Source organism: Pipra filicauda, unplaced genomic scaffold, assembly GCF_003945595.2.
Source record: "Pipra filicauda isolate LSUMZ 115617 unplaced genomic scaffold, ASM394559v2 scaffold348_size1222971_pilon, whole genome shotgun sequence".
NCBI lineage: Eukaryota > Metazoa > Chordata > Aves > Passeriformes > Pipridae > Pipra > Pipra filicauda.
In genome coordinates this window covers 844727-864902 of record NW_024104474.1, presented here as the reverse complement: position 1 = coordinate 864902, position 20176 = coordinate 844727, and the positions used below count along the sequence as shown (strand labels likewise).

Below are 20176 nucleotides of genomic sequence, written 5' to 3'. Positions count from 1 at the left end.
TCCAACCTAAACCTCCCCTGGCACAGCTTAAGACCGAGCCCTCTTGTCTTGCTGATCATTGCCTGGGAAAAGAGACCAACCCCCACCTGGCTCCCCCCTCCTGTCAGGGAGTTGTAGAGAGTGAGGAGGTCTCCCCTGAGCCTCCTCTTCTCCAGGCTGAACAACCCCAGCTCCCTCAGCCTCTCCTCACAGCACTTGTGCTCCAGTCCCTTCCCCAGCCTTGTTGCCCTTCTCTGGACCTGCTCCAGGACCTCCATGTCCTTCCTGAACTGAGGGGCCCAGAACTGGACACAGCACTCCAAGTGTGGCCTCACCAGTGCTGAGTCCAGGGCAAGAATCACTTCCTTGGACCTGTTGGCCACACTGTTCCTGAGCCAGGCCAGGATCCATTGGCCTTCTTGGCCACCTGGGCACACTGCTGGTTCCTGTTCAGCTTCCTGTCAATCCAAACTCCCAGGTCCCTTCCTGCCTGGCTGCTCTCCAGCCACTCTGTCCCCAGCCTGTGGCGCTGCAGGGGGTGGTTGTGGCCAAAGTGCAGGACCCGACACTTGGCCTGGTTGAACCTCATCCCGTTGGAATCAGCCCAACTCTGCAACTTATCCAGGTCCCTCTGCAGAGCCCTCCTGCCTTCCAGCTGATCCACACTCCCCCCCAGCTTAGTGTCATCTGCAAATTTGCTGCTGGTGGATTCAATCCCCTCATCTAAATCATCAGTAAAGACATTAAATAGAACTGGGCCCAACACTGATCCCTGGGGGACACCACTAGTGACCGGCCGCCAACTGGATGCAGCAATGGTAAGAAACATCTCTTTTGAAAGGCATAGTAGATACATATGGGGTAAGAAGCTTAAATGTCTATCAGTGAGGTGAAGCATTATGCAAGAAGGTTAGACAGTTGGTTATTGGGTGTGGAGGAATGAATTTGTGTGATGCCAGAGAAAGACTCTCCAAATACTTAATGGGTAATTTGTATTAATGAGGTGTGGCTTTTGCATCCAGTCAAGGTCATTGTCTTCTCGAGGCTAAAAACTGTGAAAGCGTGGAGCAAAGGGATAACCCACGACCCAAAGAGCTCACAGGTTAAATCTCTCAGCAGAAATGGAGTCCATGGACAGCTTATAAACACAGCATGACACAAAGGTGATGCAGTGGCTCACAGAACCATGGATTTTACCAGCTCTCCTCAACGTGTGTGTACTGAAATCACAGGGTTTTCCTCTCAAGGTTTGAAGTTGGCAAGTTTGAAGTCTCTCAACTCTGACTTTGTCCCCTTACAAGTTTTGTACGGCACTCAAAGGCAGAAGTAAAGTAGGGGTAGGGGATATTAAAAGGAGATTTGGAGTTTAATACTAGTTAAAATATTCATTAATGTTTGGGGCAAAGCCTCTGTGTGTTTGATATTTTTTCAGCTGATCATATAAAAGAGAAGTCAGGGCTGTGTCTGTACAAACAGGGAACTAAATGCCTTTCAGTTGGTACAACAAAAATAAGATTAACTTAATTATGCAAGGAAACGTACTTTGGACCCTAATATCACAAGATGTACTGCATAAATTCATGTCCTGAGGGACAAGAACTTCTGCAGTTCATCATTTGGAAGTTACAGAACAGAAAAAAATAAAAGAAAAAAACCAGCCTGGGTGTATTTTTAGTTTGCTGTGGCTGTGACGCACATAGGTGCCACTGCCAAGAGAAAACCAGTGCCGTTGTCATGTACCAGGCATGGTTTTATCTGGAATAATCAAAGAAATCCTATAAAAGGCATGGATATGCTTTCATTTAGAGTACTGTAAGCAGTCACCTTAAAAAACCATATATACATATCTATATAGATAGATATATAGATCTCTAGATATCACTTTATTGGACTAGATAAAGAAAAGAACTACTAGTCTGATTACAGGAAGGACAGTATCTCTGTTAAAGACATTTCAAATAGCTTTTCTAGGCTTGTTTAGGTTAACAAAATTAAAGGTGAGGAACCATAAGAATATCTTTTGGTTGCATCAGTGGAGAAAATACCAAGATAAGGCAATAAGTATTTGATTTAAAATAGTGGTGCAGAAATACATTGGTATAGAGTGGTCATGAATAAATTTAAACTTGATATTGGTAAAAAGTTTCACACTGCCCATAATGTCTTAAAAAAAAAATAAATAATAAGGGTAGTCACAAGTCCTGCACAGACATTACAGTTGATGTTTTTAATTGCTCCTGCTGGCTGGAATGTTCATTTTTCTCACCCCCTTTTCCTTTGCCTTTAGCAGAGCTGATAGCCCGAGGACACAGAGTTTCACAGCAGAGTTTAGCTGCATTTGAAAATTATGTGCCAAGTTCCATTCAGGAGAAACCGAAAGAATTAAAGATCACCTGTAATTACTTGTGTTTTATTCATCTCAGGAGATTCTGTACGGCGAAGCAATGCACAAACAGCCCGTTTGTACAGATCCAGCTGTTTCTCCCAAATATAGTGATTTATTTAATTGCTAGCATCTAGATGTTTTTTTCTTTAGCATCCTTGATGTTGTCCCTATCTTTGATAGGCATTTATATACCAATCTGGTTGTAATTACATGTATTTAGCTGGTGGCCTGTGTTCTAGTGAAATGGGAAGACATAAAAGAGCACTGGGACTCTCCTACTTATTCAAAATGCTTTGGGTGTATATTTTTCAGGAGAGCCCAACCACTCTGTTCATCATGGATTTACCTCCCTTTGACAGCAACAGCACAGCTTGCCAGGCAAAACAACCTTCAAAGGAGCTTGGGACAAGGAGAAATCAGGAGCATCTGACTGGTCTGGGAAAACACCGCAGGGATCTCGTGAGTAATGTACTTTTTGCAGGAAAAAGTGAACTGGCCATAGTAAGTGCAGTTCAATTCTTCAACTTTGGCACCATTTCCCCACTCCAGGGCCCAGCTCTGAGCCCCACAGTGACATCACTGAGCAGAACTGCGGATGTTTTTCAGGCCATTTTATTTTCACTTTAGAAGTAAGAGTTTGATTCGTTCGCAGGGAATGGAAATACCACAATTATACAATTACCTAGTGATTTAAAAATTAAGCTTTTCAAACGCGAAGGCATTATACCAATGACATGCATTTAATCCCACATGGAAAGAGGCCTTCCCAGAGGCTTTTTAAGCCACATTAGCACTGCTCACTGGAGCATGTGCTTTGCTTTATGACAGGGCCACACCTCCCATTCAGGAGAAGACTCTAGTTGCCCATGAGTTGTTGTAACCAGCACCATTTAGAAATGAAACGATGTGCTTAAGTGGTGCAGAGGCTGATCAGCCACCAAAGTTGAACTTTGGACTTATTTTTCTACAAACATCTGTCCTAGTTAGAACAGCTGGGACCAGTTCATCACTGGATGGGTGTAACCCAAAACTGTGTATTCCATAGCCTTCCATGCCATTTCCCAGAAACCGTTATCAATGAACCATTTACACCATCTGCCCATAAAGCCTGACTCCTCAGGCTATAAACTGGGTGTTCAGAGGCCTGTGAGATAGGAGGATGCTCCTGTGCTCACACCCAGTGTGGAACTCCCCGCCCTGAGGGAGGTACTGGACATTCCTGCCTGAACTGGAGAATATATAATCTTGGAGTCTTGGGACTTTTTTAATCACTTGTGGGATCCAGAGGAAGACTGCAGACCACCACTCTTGACCAGACTGCACCAGCACTCTCACCAACAGGTTTTTTTCCCCTCTCCCTTTACTTTGGACTCAGGGGGCCCAACCAACACCACTCTGTTCGTGCCCCAGGGTGCTGGGTTATACATTTGGGTTTTGTGGGCTAAAACCAACTGTTTGTCCGTAGAATCGCATTTCTTGTATTATTTTATTAAATTGTTATTCTGACTTAAAATCTCTCCTTTGAGTTCGGTTCACTTCCCCAGCTGGTTTGCCTTTAAACTGGCACAACATCTTAGAATAATCAGTCAGTGACCGTGCAGAGCACAGTGTGATGGTGAACTCTGAACGCTGCACAGACTTGTCTCTTCTTCATTCTACAGTCATAGTTGGGTCATTATTCACACGTGGAAATGGGTGTAATTTAAATGCTGAACCTGAAAAAAAAAAAACACTTTTGAAAATAGTAATAACTCCTCTATTTCCTCTAAATACCATAGATCTGGCGGTAGACTTATTAAGTATGATGGTATTAAATACCATCTTAATATTATCTTATCATAATCATTTTTATTAATATTGATATTATTATCGGTGTTGCAATCTTATAATTACTTTATTATTGTTATAGAAGTGCAATTGTTATTATTGTTATGAGTGTTGATATTATCTTTACTTTTTTTCTGGCGTTCTTACATGTTTCATATTTGAGGCCTTATGAAATTTCCTTTTACTGAAATTTCCAGAAATTTCATTTCTTTTCATTTCCTGAAATTTCATTTCCTGAAATTTCATTTCAGGAAAGGAAAGGAAATTTCAGGAAAAGAAATAAAAAAGGAAAAAAAAAAAAGGAAACTTCAGGAAAGGAAATTTCAAGGAAAAAAGAAGAAAAAGGAAATGAAAAAGGAAATGAAAAAGGAAATTTCAGGAAAGGAAATGAAATTTCAGGAATGAAAATTTCAGGAAATTTCAGGAAAGGAAATTAAAAAGGAAAGGAAAAAGGAAATTTCAGGAAAGGAAATTTCAGTAAAGGAAAGGAAATGAAATTTCAGAAAAATTTCTGGAAATTTCTGGAAAGTTCTAGGAATTTCTAGAAAGTTCTGGCATTTTCAGAAAGGAAATAAAATTTCAGAAAAAGAAAATTTCTGGAAAGTTCTGGAAAGTCCTGGAATTTTCAGAAAGAAAACATTTCAGAAAAGGAAATTTCTGGAAATTTCCAGAAAGTTCTGGAATTTTCTGGAAAGTTCTGGAATTTTCAGAAAGTAAATAAAATTTCAGAAAAGGAAAATTCTGGAAATTTCTGGAAATTTCTGGAAAATTCTGGAAAATTCTGGAATTGTCTGGAAAGTTCTGGAATTTTCCAAAAGAAAATCAAAGCTCAGACGAGGAAATTTCTGAAAATTTCTGGAAATTTCCAGAAAGTTCTGGAATGTTCTGGAATTTTCCAAAAAGAAATAAAATTTCAGACAAAGAAATTTCTTTAAAGTTCTGGAAATTTCTGGAAATTTCCAGAAACTTCTGGAATTTTCTGGAAAGTTCTGGAATAATAAAATTTTGGAAAACGAAATTTTCGGGAAAGTTCTGGAAAGTTCTGGAATGTTCTGGAAAAAATAAAATTTTAGAAAAGGAAATTTTTGGGAAAGTTCTGGAATGTTCTGGAATTTTCCAAAAGGAAATAAAAGGTCAGATAAGGAAATTTCTGGAAATTTCTGAAATTTTCTGGAAATTTCTGGAAAGTTCTGGAATTTCCTGGAAAGTTCTGGAATTTTCCAAAAAGAAAATAAAAGTTCAGACAAGGAAATTTCTGGAAAGTTCTGGAAATTTCCGGAAAGTTCTAGAAATTTCCAGAAAGTTCTGGAATGTTCTGGAGCTTTCCAAATAGAAATAAAAGTTCAGACAAGGAAATTTCTGGAAAGTTCTAGAAATTTCCTGGAAAGTTCTCGAATTTTCTGGAAAGTTCTGGAAAAAAAATAAAATATTAGAAATTGAAATTTCTGAAAAGTTCTGGAAAGTTCTGGAATTTTCCAAATAGAAATAAAAGTTCAGACAAGGAAATTTCCGGAAATTTCCAGAAATATCTGGAAATTTCTGGAAAGTTCTTGAAAGAATAAAATTTTAGAAAATGAAAGTTCTGGAAAGTTCTAGAAAGTTCTGGACATTCTGGAACGTTCTGGAAAGTTCTGGACTTTTCCAAAAGGAAAAAAAAGTTCAGACAAGGAAATTTCTGGAAAGTTCTGGAATTTTCTAGAAAGTTCTGGAATTTTCAGAAAGTAGATAAAATTTCAGAAAAGTTCTGAAAAGTTCTGGAACTTTTCAAAAGGAAATAAAAGTTCAGACAAGGAAAGTTCTGGAATTTTCAAAAAGGAAATAAAATTTCAGACAAGGAAATATCTGGAAAGTTCTGGAATGTTCTGGAAAGTTCTGGAATTTTCCAAAAGGAAATAAAAGTTCAGACAAGGAAAGTTCTGGAGTTTTCCAAAAGGAAATAAAATTTCAGACAAGGAAATATCTGGAAAGTTCTGGAATGTTCTGGAAAGTTCTGGAATTTTCCAAAAGGAAATAAAAGTTCAGACAAGGAAATTTCTGGAAAGTTCTGGAATTTTCAAAAAGGAAATAAAATTTCAGACAAGGAAATATCTGGAAAGTTCTGGAATGTTCTGGAAAGTTCTGGAATTTTCCAAAAGGAAATCAAAGTTCAGACAAGGAAATTTCTGGAAAGTTCTGAAACTTTCCAAAAGGAAATCAAAGTTCAGACAAGGAAATTACTGGAAAGTTCTGGAATTTTCTGGAAAGTTCTGGAATTTTCTGGAAAGTTCTGGAACTTTCCAAAAGTAAATAAAAGTTCAGACAAGGAAATTTCTGGAAAGTTCTGGAAAGTTCTGGAAAGTTCTGGAACTTTCCAAAAGGAAATCAAAGTTCAGATAAGGAAAGTTCTGGAATTTTCTGGAAAGTTCTGGAAATTTCCAGAAAGTTCTGGAATTTTCTGGAAAGGAAATAAAATTTTAGAAATTGAAATCTCTGGAAAGTTCTGGAAAGTTCTGGAATGTTCTGGAAAGTTCTGGAATTTTCCAAAAGGAAATCAAAGTTCAGACAAGGAAATTTCTGGAAATTTCCGGAAAGTTCTGGAAAAAATAAAATTTCAGACAAGGAAAATTATGGAAATATCTGGAAATTTCCAGAAAGTTCCGGAATGTTCTGGAATGTTCTGGAAAGTTCTGGAATTTTCCCAAAAGAAATAAAAGTTCAGACAAGGAAATTTCTTGAAAATTCTGGAAAATTCTGGAAATTTCTGGAAAGTTCTGGGTAAAATTTAGAAAAGGAAATTTCTGGACAGTTCTAGAAGGTTCCAGAAAGTTCTGGAATGTTCTGGAAAGTTCTGGAGTTTTTGCAAAAAGGAAATAAAAGTTCAGACAAGGAAATTTCTGGAATTTTCTGGAAAGTTCCGTGAAGTTCTGGAATGTTCTGGAAAGTTCTGGAGTTTTCCAAAAGGAAATCAAAGTTCAGACAAGGAAATTTCTGGAAACTTCTGGAAACAAAATTAAAAAAGGAAATTTCTGGAAAGTTCTAGAAAGTTCCAGAAAGTTCTGGAATGTTCTGGAAAGTTCTGGTATTTTCCAAAAGGAAATAAAATTTCAGAAAAGGAAAGTTCTGGGAGTTTCTGGAAAGTTCTGGGAAATGCTGGAAAAAGGAAAAGAAGAAGGGAAAGGAAAGGGGAAAGGAAAGGGGAAAGGGAAAGGAAAAGCACCCCAGTCCACTCTCCCCTTGCACTCCAAGTCAACATCTCCTCTTGCTCCATCACCTGCTCCTGAGATACTGGAAAGCCACCTTACTGTGGCAATTTTTGTACCATGTTCTGATCCATTTTGCTCCATTCGACTATGAAAACCTCTCTCAGAACAGCCACACAACCTAAGCTTTTACAGCTTACTACTCACCAGAATTTTCCTGTAGCTGTCTTATATCTTCTCTCCCCCTGATTTGTTTTAATCATTAAATAGAAGTGATATTTTCTTTGGAGCAGGGGATATTTTTCTCCTCTCTGTGAGACAAGGCTGTGAAGAGAGTTAATATCTTTTATTAAAGAAACTGATAAAGTTAGAACAAAAAAAAAAAAGTTGACCTTTCAGGCATACAAGCTGGCAGCAGCAACAGTTTTATTGCATGTGCTTTCATGGAGAAGGCCTAAAACTAAAGAAGAGCCTCTGGAAAATACTATAAAAATGGGCAGGAATATAAACTGTATGTAATTCAAATAACATTTCTCATATCTAGGCTGCCACTCAAGAGTCTCTTTAGACTGGATCTTTTTATGGCAAAGAAACCTACTCAGCACTGATTATCACCTCAGAATAGCCAGAAATTCACTGCAAAACATAATCTTAGTATAAAAATAACATTTCTCCCCTACTATCTCAGTAGAAATTCTCAGTGACTTTACAATTTCATTTATATATGTGTGTGCATATATGTTATGGTTTAGAAGTGTCCCTTTTCTTTGTGATGCTCTGGTGTGCCATGGTAAGCTAAGAAATCTTACCAAACAGTGGATTAAAAGAGTCCCAAGTCTAAGTTAAATTGGGATTTTTCTGATTATTCTGTAGGAGTTTAGCACATTAGGATATGGTACCTAAAAGGACAAGTTCTCTCCTCGAAGAAAAGCCAAAGCATTCTCAAAATAAGTAAGAAAAAAAAAGGAACTTAAAAATCCCAATGAACTGCAACATTATGTACTCCAACAGCACTAAAGCAATAATCCACCTTCCTGCAGTGATTGCTGCAGCGATGACAGAGGCTGGAACTGAGAAGAAGGCAGAGGGGAAGAACAGGTGGAAACAGGAGAGATTCTAGTTGGCCCTTTTTGCAGCACAGTCCTCAAAATGCCATTGCTACTTTCCCTGATGCTTTTATGCTTGCAAATGTCAACTCGAAAACCAGACCAATCAGCCAACAGACAAAGGCCTGGCTGGAATCTTCCTCTTTCAGTGCTCCTCTTGTTTCAAAGCCCGGTGCATTTTGGCCTGTTTGATGCTTCATCCAAAGATCAGACAAGATCTTTGCTTGTCTGAGCAGGCAAGAGCAAGGAAAAGAAGAATGGCTGAGCCATAACAGCTACTGAAAAAGGGAGAAAGTGGGATAAAGCTGTGTATGATTTGAAGATTTTAAAGCTGCCCTGGCGTAATAAAACTTAGAGATCATCTCTTGTTTATGACAAGCTATGCGATGTCAAGTACTAGCACTAAAACTTTCAAAATGAGCTCCACGTGCTTACCATTTATAATCACTCACCTGAAGAGCACTCCAGCTTTCCACTGAGCTGAAAGAAGGAGCTTTGGTCCCTCCCTCTGTAAGCACTGATGTTTTCACTGCTCTTTCTGGTGCTGTTAATAATGCATTGCTAGGAGCTGTCCCATTGCTCTGGTTATTGGCCAGACAGTGAGCACCCACTCCTGACAACTGCTGTGGATTTGGACCTACCTTGGCATGGAGAGTGTGCTGGGCAAAGGACTTGACTGCTCTCACAAGGGCTCTTTGTTGACATGGAATGAAAGACATAACTTATAAAGTTAAGTATACAAATGGCAAAAGGAAAAATGGAAAAAAAATATCCAGGCAATGTATTTATTTACAGAGTATTGCAGATCAACTGAGGGAGCAGGAGGAATGCTCGGTTTATAAAACAGCACTTCACATTCCTCTCATGCTGTGTTGCTTTCAGTCTCAGCCCCCTTCTCTTCCAAGCCTCCTCTTTCCTTTGGATTTGTATTGTGTGCTACATTCAGCCTTCTTTTACCTGAAAATAATTTAAAATTGAACATTACAGCAAGAGGGTTTTTTCCTGCCCCTTACATCCATTACAGCTGTTCCAGCCCACATTAGCACGAACCATGAAAGCCAAAAATGGTTGAATAGGCCCAGAGCAGACCCCACAGGGATTAAGGTTGTGTCCTTAGATTCTGCTCAGGGGAGAAGACCTGTGCTAGCTCTCAACTATTTTTTATTAGGAGCTTTTTTGTTTTCACCAGCTAATACCAGGCAGAGCTTTCATCATTGGGCTTTGCTTTCTTTCAGTTTATGTAGGACATTGGCTTGGCTGCACGACATCGTGGGGCTGGACGACAAATTACTGATTGCTTCTTTGCACCCTTTGCCTTGAGCTACAAGTAATGAAAGCAATTAAAAATTATGAACCCAGAGAATTTCTAGAATAAATCCAATACTTGTACAACTACTACACACAGCTTCCCAAGAGACAAGGGGTTTATGATATAGCACCATCAAATATGCTTGGCTTTATGAATTTGCAATACAAGGAGCCCTTAAGATGGGAGCAAACCTCAGGACTTACTCATCCTCTTTGCTCTGTTTTAAAGTCTTCATGGAGCTGATATTTTTGTTTATTAGAAGCTATGCAATGTCAAGTACTAGTACTAAAATTTTCAAAATGTGGTCCACGTGCTTACCATTTATAATCACTCACCTGAAGAGCACTCCAGCTTTCCACTGAGCTGAAAGAAGGATCTTTGGTCCCTCCCTCTGTAAGCACTGATGTTTTCATTGATCTTTCTGGTGCTGTTTTTTCAGGCACAAGCCTCCTTCCAGCCTGCTAGTCCCATTACCAATACTGCACCTAGGTCTGCTTCCAGGAAATCAGCTCCATAGGGAATATTCTAATGCATGCTTTCTGTGGTGATTTATTCTCCAAGATGGCTCAGGTTTCAGATCAATTCCCAGGCCATGACAAATGCTTTCCAGAGTTCAGATGCTTGGTAACTTGACCTTGGAAAGGTTGTTCTCTTCCATCATTAGTAGCATCACTTGTGGGCTGCCAGAGCCATGTGTTTTATTTTTCCTGGATGCCTGAATGCACATTAGGCATTGCCTGTTTTAGAAGGAGGAGAAACAAGAAAGCCATGGCCACATTTAGTCGATGAGGATGCTGAAGTTCACCAAAATCAAAAGAAACACCTTTATTAACCTTGACAGGATACAGATCACACCCAGACTGATCAACGGATTAAGTCACAATAGAAATAGGTCACACTAGAAATATTTGCTCAGGATCATGCCTGAAATCAGATTTCTCAATTCCCAATGTGTTACTTAGTACAAGCCCTCTTCCAACACTCACTTGAACTCTGATCACCCCAGTTTGGCTTCCCAATTTGTACAAGGTAAGAAATGACTGTCTCAACAAGAGGGGCACCTGCTCAGGGGTATTCAGAGTCCCAATGAAAAGCAGCCAGTGCAACAAGATCTGAATAAGCTGTAGAATTTGGGAGCACAGTTATAAAATTACTTGGATTTTCTTTTTTTTTTTTTTTGATTGTTAGGATAAAAGATTTTGTCACTCCAATCACGGTAACCAGAGGAGAAATTTTTAAGCTCATTTAGATCTTGATTGCTTCTGCTAAATAGCACATGAGTGATAACAATGTAGAACTTCTGCTGTGCTATGACCAAGGATCAGCAGGAAAAAAAGAAGAAGTAAAAAAAAGATCAGTCAACACTGAAATGATTCAATGACACTGAAAAGATAAGTGGCACATGCTTATTTTTGTCTTAGAAAGACACTATAGATGAAAATGATAACCATTTAAACTGCAATAACACCAAGAACAGGAGTGAGTAACACCCACAGAGATAAGTGTCTGCAGCAATCTCCCCCAATTATAGGCCAGCTGCTCTGTTCAGCACATCTCCACAGAAGACTAAACCATAGGCTGGGAAGGAGAAGTAAGAAATCAGAGTTTAAATGTCCAGAGTGCTTTGCTAACCAGTCACACCAGCCTGACTTTTGAAACAGTCTTTGAGGACTTGGAAAATCAGAGTCTCCTGCAGCACAGATGGTTTGGGGGGGTTAATGTTTTGTTTCAAAGTGGTGTGTGTGAGCCACAGATTTGGGGGGCTGACGGTTTATGTGTGTTTAGAAATATCAGTAAATCACAAAAATAGTAACAGAAGTTGAGACAGAGCAGAGGAGCTCTGATAAGACACTTGGGGCAAAGACTGAACTGAGAGCTGTCCTAGATCTTCCAATCCAGGAGGAGTGAAGGTCTCCAAGGAAATTCCCCAAAGGCTCGGGAATTGGAATTTCCACAAAGTAAGAACAGAAAATCCTGACTGCAATGCTTAAATCTGCTGCCTTAAAAAATGAAAGACACTAACTAATACCACAGAAAATGAAATGAAGGAACTGTGACCTGAGGAATGACAGAAGGACTTTTCTCTTTTTTTCTTGAACTCTTATTGAAGAAAAAGAGACATTTAATCTAATGTAAATATATTATTTCATCGTAGAAGAGATAACTAAGTTGTTATCTATATATATATATATGTATGTAAATAAACCTTTGTAAGTATTTTCCCCTTCCCCCAATGCTGAGTAGTTGTGTTTTGTCTGAAAACCCTCTCACACTGGGGCAAATTGTGGGAGGGGGGCTTAAACTTGGAAATTGGATTTCTGAGGGTTTCAAACCACCACAGAAGTTCAAACTGAACACAGCCACAGAGCAACTTTGGAACAACAGAGAAACTTTTCTTCTTAACACCATGTACTTTGCTCACCAAGGAAAGCCCCATCCACAGGAGTTAGCACTGTTTTCTAAAACTGACACCAGGACAGTCACACTTACAGTGCCAGTTGGTTCATCTGAAGGGTTCTGTGCAGCTCCTCTCAAGATATTGTTCCATTTATGGCATTTTACAGTTGGTGATGGCCACTGAATAGTTCAAACCTATAAGGAAAAGGTATAGGCCATCCAGTCAGACAGAGAATTTGCATTTCCTAAATGACTAGAGATGGTGGCATCCCCCTAGACCTGGGTATTAGTGATTAAAACACTGATTAACAAACACAGGGGGCACTTACAGAATTCCCTTGGCTGAGCTGGAGTCTGTGGGGTTGTTTGAACACCTTCCTCCAGCTCCCCACCACATGTGCTTCCCCTGCAACCCAACAGGAATGTGGGGTGGAAAGGAGGGCAGGAAACCCTCCTAAAGGGAACCCACTGGCAAGACGGGGTACAAGATAATCGCAGGCATCATTCCCACTGTAAGTCAATCCCAATTTCCCAGGCTCTCATGGGAACAGCAGTGAAAATTACTTCAGAAAAATAAAGTGTCACATAATACCTGTCTATTAATTTCAGCTTAAACAGTTGTGTCACATTTAGAAATATCTCCAGTTTCTGATACAGTAAGTAATATCATTCACTAGCACTTGTCTGCTATGTGCTTGTACACTTCAAGAATCTCATTTAACTTCAGTCCTTGCGTTTCAGCTAGACTTTATTTAATCACTGTATTTATAAAATACACTATATTCCTGCAGAAAATAGATCCCTTTTTATTTTTTCTTTTCTTTTTTCTGACCATACAATCTGTCTTCATTCCCACTCAGTCTCTCAGGGGAAAATTTGTATGGGATTACAGATTTCACCCTGGTTGCCATCACAGCATATTGGGCAGTTTTCTACCATCAGTTATCCTTGCTGACCAGCTTATACTGTGTTTCTGGCACAAGGCAACTACTGTGCCCTTCCAGGAATTTCTCAGGCTGGGACAGTTCAGCAGAGCATGTATCTCCCAAATGCAAGCTCTATTTTCTACTTGAGAATCCCAAAAGCCACCGTGACAATTTAAATCAGTCCCGGGAGTTTTAACCATGGAGTTTTTTCCTTACTGTGTGGACAGATATAAGTATTCCAGCCACAGAAAATGCACTAGGTTTGATTTCAGCTCTGTTTTCAGAGTGATGAACAACGTTGGATAAACAAGTCCTCAAAATGTTGGATGGGAGAGTGCCATGAACACAACACCCCACAAACTGGAGACATTTCAAGAGTGTTCACTGCTCTTGGTTCCCCTGGAGTGAATCAGCAAGAGTAAAGCACAGTAAGGAAATAAAGTGAAAGCAAAGTGCACTTCTAACTCCATTTTGAGACAATTTTGCCTGGCTGAACCTCTCTGACTATGCTGGATTTCCACCACAGATCAGTGCTTTGTCATTTTGTCGCCGTTTGAAACGTTGTCATTTTATATTATACGATAGTCACAAAGAAAGTACCTGATGTGTCCAAATGATGAACCACCACCACCTCCTGCCAAAAAAAAAAAAATAAAGTGACAACACTTATTTTCTGCTGGATAAACCTCTTCATTTCTGTATTACAGAAGACTTCTTTCATAGCTGAAAAATGGCATGTTAGAAGCCCCAAGAACATTTGCAGTCTTGAAATGCTCCCCTTTCTGTGCTCTCCCATGCCCAAACAGGTTTAAAAATCTGATGGAAGCAGAAACTGCTGCGAGTTTTAATGTCTATATTTTTTCCAGCGTTGCTTCCAAGTCATTCATGGCTATTTAGCACTTACCTCAAAGAACTGTGCAAAGGGCACCATCTGCAAAAACGGTACAGATTATACAGACTGTGCAAACAAACAGGTGTTTGTCTCATCATCCCACTGAACATTTGAGAGATGTCTGGAATAACAGCAGTCCATCATCTGTGGGAAAAAAATACACCACACTGCAAGCAGGATTTGTCCCAGGGCCACTTTAAAGTGAGGAAAGGGGAATGTGTGCTCCAAGAGCAGGCAAAGAATAACATTTTACCCCAGAGCATAAGACCTTAAAAGCATACCAGTGGGTCAGATTGAAATAAATAAATAAAACCCCTGAAGTATTTAAATGTTCATTACCATCAGTGCAAACTAAGGTGAAACACTTCAAAAGTTGACAGTTGCCAAGGGATTTTACAGGCTCTACTGCAGGATTTTATTTCATCCAAACTTTTTTTTTTTTTAATCATTATTACCTGAATATGCAACGGGTTTTTTTAAAATTGGGGTAAAATGCTTTTGTTTGCTTGCCAGGCACTTATAAATCACCTTACACCAGACAACTAGAGTTTTGTTACAGGAATTGCAGGTTGGTTTTGCCTTCTGTCCTAGAGGTTTCAAGTTCAGATTTTAGGGTCATTTTGTGAATGGCCCCTTCCAGCTGGAACTGCTGAGTATAAGGACCGGTTATCTTGACTTTCTCTATAAAATTAAGTGTAGGTAAATTAGATCAGCTACAAGAAAATCACTTAAATTAAAGGGATCACTTTAAATTAAGATTAAGAAAATCACTTAAATTAAGAAAATAACTTAAATTAAAAAAAAAAAGCAAACCACTTAGCAAAATTGTGAGCATTTCCTTATCATAATATACATTTTGGTTCCAAAAAAAAAAAAAAAAAAAATCCAAGGAGATCTACTCTTCAGAGTAGAGCATTTGCCCAACTTGTAATTCCCTCAAAGTGGTCTTATATTTTTTTTTTCCATTTCTCCCCTGCGAAGGGGAACATCCTGCTAGTTTTAAAAAGGTGAATGTAGCATTTCACCCCTTAGCAGACTAACAAGGTGACAGGCTACACTTGCAATCCCAGACATTTCCATGTAGCTTCCCCTGGAGGTGGTTGGTGATCTGCCACTTCACCGACGGGGAGATTTTCCTCTTTTAAAGGTCTTCAGCATCTAATCTGCAAAGGGACTGCAAAAATAAATGAAACCAGTTCAAAAGTTGCATAAAGAAGCTCAATAAATTGGGCTGTGGCGAGTTCTGTGCAGTGATGTTACACGCAATGCTGGTTACAAACAACGCAGTGTGCCCTCAGAGACAATAAAACTGAGGGGGGATCGCGACTGAGTTCATGTTTCAGGAGCTCATCTCTGTATCACAGTAAATTCCTCAGCAAAAAGGAGAAGCAGTGCCATTGTCAGATCCAGCGTGGTGATGCTCTGGCGAGCAGCTTTTGAGACAGGACAATTTTCTGCGCTGATTTTAGAGACTTATTGCCACGATGGGCATTTAACACCGGCAAAGTGTTCTTTGTCCTGCTTTTATGTCCCCATCAATCGGAGTGATACAGCATCGCCCCTCTTAATGGGCAACCATTAAAGGGGTTCGTACCCATCAAGGTAGTTTTATTTGATTTAACAGCTGTTTGATAAAGACCTCGGTTTTATCGCGCACTGTTGGACTGTGCTGCATCCAGCCACCACAGACAGGTTGTGAGGGAAGATGAAAGCAAGCTCCTGAGCAAAGCTCTGCTTTGATTTCCACCAAAGAGCTTGTTGTGAAAAACAATTTTGTGTTTCTGAACGGAACTCACGGTTTTAAGCCAAGTATTTTGCTTTTTGACAACCACTGCTAGGTAGCGACAGCAGAATTTCTAATTTCCCATGCTGCCAAGCAAACAGGGTTTGTTTAACATCTGATATTTCTTTAGCTCAACTTCCAAAAGTCATTTCTTTAAGAGGTATTAAATCAAGACTTTTTTTTTTTTTTTTTACCCAGCATTATTATCACCACAGCTTTCACTACAGTTAACAAAAGGCCTTCTGCAGCTTTGTGGAGCCTTTCAACATTAGCAATTAAGGGACATACATTTTTTTTTAAAAAAAGATGGTTTCATATGTACAGCACTGGTGAAACAGGCAATATTTTTCCCATTTCCAGTTCATTCAGCTGAAGAATCAAAAAACCTAAAAAAAACTCCCCAAAAAACCCAAACAAAAAACCAACTTACTGGACTTCAGTAAGGAAACAAAATCATTTCTCCCTTCAATCCCAGTTCTGAATTCATTTAACTGCTGTCTATATTAATTGGAAATTTTATGCTGCTTTAGAGGAAATAAAAATACGAAAAAAAAAATCAAGTAACAACTTTTAACTTGCATTCTCTTTAAAGTGTGGGAGATTTTTATGCCTGTTCAGGAGAGCAGAAAGATGAGGACCCTTTCAGGACTCCATTAGAGCATCTTCAAGTATTATCTTTACAACTGACAATTATTTTTTAGTAATATTTATTAAATCAAATCTTAACCCAACTAAAAACATGTCTTCCTGATATGCACAGACTACTTCTTTGCTAAGGAAACGTACAGCAAGGTAATCCAAATAAAGCCTGGCAGAACACCAGATATAAATATTTCCAAACAAAACAACAAAACCCCCAAATAAATAACCCTCAAACATCTCACAAACCCTTTAAAATTGGGACTCTGCACTGTATCACTCACTGGACATTTCTGAACGAGGTCACAAGTTCCCAAATTATTATGGAATCAACCACCCTCGGTGCAGCCTCCAAACCACTCTCTGCAGTTCATAAACAACACAAAAGAATAATTGAGGTGTCTCTGAGGCTTATCCTTAAAGAACAGACAGTCTTATCATTTTGGGGAGCCTGCACACTGTGAGCACTGCTCACAACAGTCAGGTGAAGGGTTACTGATATATTGCCACGAGTTTTGTTTGTGGAACCAGGGGATAAGAGAGGTGAAAAGAAGTGGCTGCATAACTCTGCTTGGGTGGAGAGTTCTCGTGAAACCTCAGCTTCTCCACTGGAAAAAATTGCTGAAACTAATACACTTATTTACGTGACTGTAGTCCAAACAGAGTCAAAGGGCACACACACACAGAGAAATTGAAGTTGCAAATATATTTCTGCATAATCTTTTTTTGCAGCAGCACCAACCAGAGAACTCAGAAATCTCCTCCTAGGGAAGTACCCAGGAAAGCCATAGTATGACTAGCTGTGAGGGGTTTTTTAATGGAACTTTAACAAGTTATCAGCAATTTACTTTTCCCTCCAGCAGAAAGTATAAATAAGGTTTTTCCCTCTAAAAAGGTTTCCATATATGTAAAATAGTGACCTAAATGTAAGCAGATTCATGACTTTCTAAAGGTTGAATGAATTACCACGCTTTGTCTCTGCATTTTTCATTTTGAAAATTAAAAAGATATTTTGTAGTTAACACTATCTGCACGCCTGGGAAGACTTCTGTACAGAACAACTCGCTGTGCAGCAGCCAAATTTGAGAGATCTGTGATGAATTTTAGACAGTTCTCCCATAACTGAGATTCTTTTGCATTCACATTACAAATATTGTGTCACTTCAGATGCCACCAGACAGAACTGATTGCACTGGAGCAGGAAGAAACAAGAAATTCAGTTGCAATGTCTTTGGGGATTTTTTGGGGGGTACTTAAATAGTATACCAAGTTTAGTGTGCTGGGCTACAAGTGTTTTTAGTATCTGAAACTCATACTAATTTATGTGTTCATTTACACTTTCTAAAAGGTAAAGAATTTCCAGTCAAACATAGCAAAGAGCAACACAAATAAAGAAATTAACCCTCTACTGCATTTAGTTTCACTTTCAATATCCTCAAGTATAGTTTCCAGAAGTTAGGGATGATAAGATAAAGAAATATTAAACTTGCCTTTTGCCTCTTTAGACTGCTCTGCTCGTTTTGTCTGTTTTGAAAGATTAAACATTTGGGCCTAGAATTTGTCCATAAATCTGAATATGTCATGCTCTTCCCTGCAAAATTAGAGGCCCTTTCATCATCCCTCCTTTTTGTCAGCCATTAAACTACTCACAGAACACAAATTAAATTCCACCCTTGTTGTTATCCTGATAGTTTGAACAACTGGACTTCAGTTTATCTGTAGAAAGAACATTCTGTAGCTTCGAAAATGCTCACGTAGATCTTTTTAGTTCTTGGATTTTTTTTATCTCCAAAACATGGATATCAAAGCAAGCCTGATTTTTTGCTCTTCGGTATGAGAAGATTCTAGATTTTTGCCTTTCCTCTTAGATTGCAGAGAGGATAAATAGTGCAACAGGTTTGGAAGGAAAACTCCCAGGCTGATCAATATTAAGCAGCACTAAAGCATGTACAGTATCACAAATCCAATGCCCACCTGAATTTACTGTACTTTTAGTGTCATTTACCCACCTTTCTCACTTATCACCTTCACCTCTGCTTATGTATCGTAGATCTGCAGTTTGAGACACTTGGCTTACCAGGGAATTTATGTGCAATACTGGTGAGAGAAAATAATAAAACCCAAAAGTGATAAGCATAGTGAAATTTAATTTTGAAATTATAATTCAAATCATGCTTGCCAGCTAGTCCATTAACATTTTCTAAGCTGACAAAGTACTCCTGCTTTTGCAGAACTAGGATTGATTTAAAACTCTGCTGACTGAGCTGGTATTCACCCCTCACTCAAACCCACTCTAGAGACATAACTGGCATGTTAGATTCAGTATCTTCAGATAAAAACAGAGAGCAAATGATTTTATTGTTGGTATAACCATCATACCACTGACATTTTTCATTACACCATTGCATACTTAGCTGTGGAGAAGAACTGATGGAGGAGGAGAATAATTGAATTTTTCCTTATTACTGAGCACATCTGCATTTAAAGCATTACATCTCTATTAAAAAAAAGAAATAAATTTAACATGGAAGTGCCTGCAGTTTTTGTATTTAGAATGCTTTTGGAACATGAATGCCATGGATATTAAAAGCTTGGGTTGGACAGTCACTGCTGGAGGGTCAGCACAGCAGCATAAAATGTCCTTCCCAACACCCACCCCCCTTTTTTAACTGCAGGGCAAGTCCTTTCTCACCGTGAGTTATCTCTGAGTGTTTACCAGCCATTAACTTGAAAGTGGCTATAATTTCTCAGCCTGTAATTAGCGATGGTGACTAAACCTGAGCAGGCATCACCCCGTCAGCTGTCTCGGATTACGGATTCAAGGCACCTCTCCCTCTCTCCCAGTCATGACAATTCATTAGTTCTGCTGCTCGAGAGCAGCTGTACCATTTGCGAGGTAATTTATCCAGATTCCCTTCAAAATTATCGCTGAAACGTGGGAAGATAAGTGATTTGATGAGGCTGTGTATTTACTGCCAGGTAACATTATAGGTTTGGTCTGTGGTCAGAAGTGATGGGAGATGATGTTTTGTGGGAAATATTGCCCTTTTTAAGGCGAAAAATTAATAAGTTCGACGAGGCAAAGGACAAAACACTTCAACACGTCAGTCATGTCTCACACTGTTATCCATAAAACACCCCTCAAACAGTACATGTGAAGATCATTAACATTTTACCTTTCTGTCATAGCATATTGCTGTATTTTTCTAAAAAGCCTCTGATTTAGTCAAAGCTGATCAAAGTATGAGAAGATATAAAATGCTTGATTACTAAAGTAGGGCGGGACAAATAAAATTCAACAGGCGTAACTGCCAAGCTAAAACTGGTGAATCAAGAATTTAGGGGTTTAAGTCATGCTCTGAAAAATACCATCAATGTGAGTTTTCTAAAGAGACCTGGAACAAATCTGCAATACTTGGAAAACTCCACAATGTGACTTGTGTTTGTTTTCTAATCCCAGGACAACACTCATTCCTGTACATGGCTGTGGGGAAAGACCCAACAGCAGGATTCAAAGCAGATCACTCCCTGGAATTCACATTTTCTTATTTCCCATTAATACTACATCAACAGACTAGCCATACTGAGCTGGACCTTAAGCCAGTTTTTAACTTCAGTGAAACATCTTCAGTAAAACAGAATTTATCCATCATCCAGTTCTCCTTCCCTGGAATAAACTTGCTTATGTTTCTTTCACAGTATATACATTTAGCCTCACTTCTGGTCCCCAGGACTGTGACTGAGGATGCTCAA

At 39.1% G+C, this 20176-nt stretch overlaps 1 long non-coding RNA gene across 6 annotated transcripts in view; it reads right to left on the bottom strand.

Annotated features, from left to right (window-relative positions):
• Positions 1-3828: 3828 nt before the first annotated feature.
• The window catches only part of LOC113995174, a 62691-nt gene continuing 46343 nt past the window's right edge, over positions 3829-20176 (bottom strand). For 3 of the 6 annotated variants that reach the window (XR_005564681.1, XR_005564682.1, XR_003543287.2), the window contains 6 exons: positions 14014-18520; positions 13710-13743; positions 12277-12378; positions 10122-10523; positions 7579-9434; positions 3829-4080 (listed from right to left, as the gene is read on the bottom strand). This is a non-coding gene — a long non-coding RNA (uncharacterized LOC113995174). The remainder of the gene's footprint in view (positions 4081-7578; positions 9435-10121; positions 10524-12276; positions 12379-13709; positions 13744-14013; positions 18521-20176) is intronic. The other 3 variants (XR_005564683.1, XR_005564684.1, XR_005564685.1) reach the window with 3 other exon arrangements.